The sequence below is a fragment of the Mus caroli genome, chromosome 14, assembly GCF_900094665.2.
Source record: "Mus caroli chromosome 14, CAROLI_EIJ_v1.1, whole genome shotgun sequence".
NCBI lineage: Eukaryota > Metazoa > Chordata > Mammalia > Rodentia > Muridae > Mus > Mus caroli.
This window is the reverse complement of record NC_034583.1, coordinates 11,001,844-11,003,937: the sequence shown is the minus strand read 5'-3', so window position 1 is coordinate 11,003,937 and position 2,094 is coordinate 11,001,844.

The following is a 2,094-nucleotide window of genomic DNA, read 5'->3' as shown; positions in this document are numbered from 1 at the left end:
CTCTGTTCTGTGTAAGAGTCATTAAGCATCCGGTTACCTCATTTTATACCTTGCGGGTATGTCACCATTATTATTATTATTATTATTATTATTATTATTATTATTATTATTATGTCATCCTTATTGTCTTCTATATAAAAAGTCTGATGCTCGAGTTGTAAAGATACATTCAGATTCTACACACAACCTCTCCTGTGTGCATCTGTCTGTCACTCATCCTACACTTTGCCCACCCGAGACGAGAGACCCGTTCCACGCAGACAAAGGGGCCCAGAGGGTCTGCGGCAGACTTCCCTATTTTCTTCTGTATAAAAAGTTTGATGCTCGATTTGACAAATTACGTTCAGATCCACACTCCCTTGTGTTGGGTCTATCTGTCAATTCCTGCTGACTCTATGCCCATCTGTCTGAACCTCTGATTCCCACGGGTTGAGGAGGAAGTCTTGTCTAGTCCCTGATTTTAGTGGGATTGCTTCAAGTTTCTCTCCATTTAGTTTGATGTTGGCTATTCGTTTGCTGTATATTGCTTTTACTGTGTTTAGGTATGGGCCTTGAATTCCTGATCTTTCCAAGACTTTTATCATGAAGGGGTGTTGAATGTTGTCAAATGCTTTCTCAGCATCTAATGAGATGATCATGTGGTTTTTGTTTCCTTTGAGTTTGTTTATATAGTGGATTACATTGATGGATTTCTATATATTGTACCATCCCTGCAGCCCAGGGATGAAGCCAACCTGATCATGATGGATGATCGTTTTGATGTGTTCTTGAATTCGGTTTGCAAGAATTTTGAGTATTTTTGCTTCGATATTTATAAGAGAAATTGGTCTGAAGTTCTCTTTCTTTGTTGGATCTTTGTGTGGTTTAGGTATCAGAGTAATTGTGGCTTCATGGAATGAATTGGGTAGTGTTACTTCTGTTTCTATTTTGTGGAGTAGTTTGAGGAGTATTGTTATCAGGTCTTCTTTGAAGGTCTGATAGAACTCTGCACAAAAACCATGTGGTCCTGGGCTTTTTTTTTTTTTGGTTGGGAGACTTTTAATGACTGCTGTTATTTCTTTAGGGGATATGGGACTGTTTAGATCATTAACCTGATCTTTATTTAACTTTGGTACCTGTTATCTGTATAGATAAGTGAGCATTTCATCCAGGTTTTCCAATTTTGTTGAGTATAGGCTTTTGTAGTAGGATTTGATGATTTTTTTGGATTTCCTGTTTCTGTTTTATGTCTCCCTTTTCATTTCTGATTTTGTTAATTTGGACACTGTCTCTGTGCCCTCTGGTTAGCCTGGCTAAGGGTTTATCTATCTTGTTGATTTTCTCAAAGAACAAGCTCCTGGTTTGGTTGATTCTTTGTATAGTTCTTTTTTTTTTCCTATTTGGTTGATTTTAGCCCTGAGTTTGATTATTTCCTGCCGTCTACTCCTCTTGGATGTATTGCTTCTTTTTCTTCTAGAGTTTTCAGATGTGCTGTCAAGCTGCTAGTGTATACTCTCTCTAGTTTCTTTTTGGAGGAACTCAGAGCTATGAGCTTTCCTCTTAGCACTGCTCTCATTGTATTCGGTAAGTTTGTGTATGTTGTGGCTTCATTTCATTAAAGTTTAAAAAGTCTTTAATTTCCTCCTTGACCAAGTTGTCATTGAGTAGAGTGTTGTTCAGCTTTCATGTGTATGTGGGCTTTCTATTGTTTATGTTGTTATTGAAGATCAGCTTTAGTCCATAATGATCTGAAAAGATGCATGGGATTATTTCAGTCTTCTTGTAGCTGTTGAGGCCTGTTTTTTGACCAATTATATGTTCAGTTTTGGCGAAGGTACTGTGAGGTGCTGAGAAAAAGGTATATTCTTTTGTTTTAGGATAGAATGTTCTATAGATATCTGTTAAATCCATTTGGTTCATAACTTCTGTTAGTTTCACTGTGTCTCTGTTTAATTTTCTTTTTTTTTAATATTTTTATTACATATTTTCCTCAATTACATTTCCAATGCTATCCCAGAAGTCCCCCATAGCGCCCCCCACTTCCCTACCCACCCATTCCCATTCTTTTGGCCCTGGCATTCCCCTATATTGGGGTATATAAAGTTTGCAAGTCCA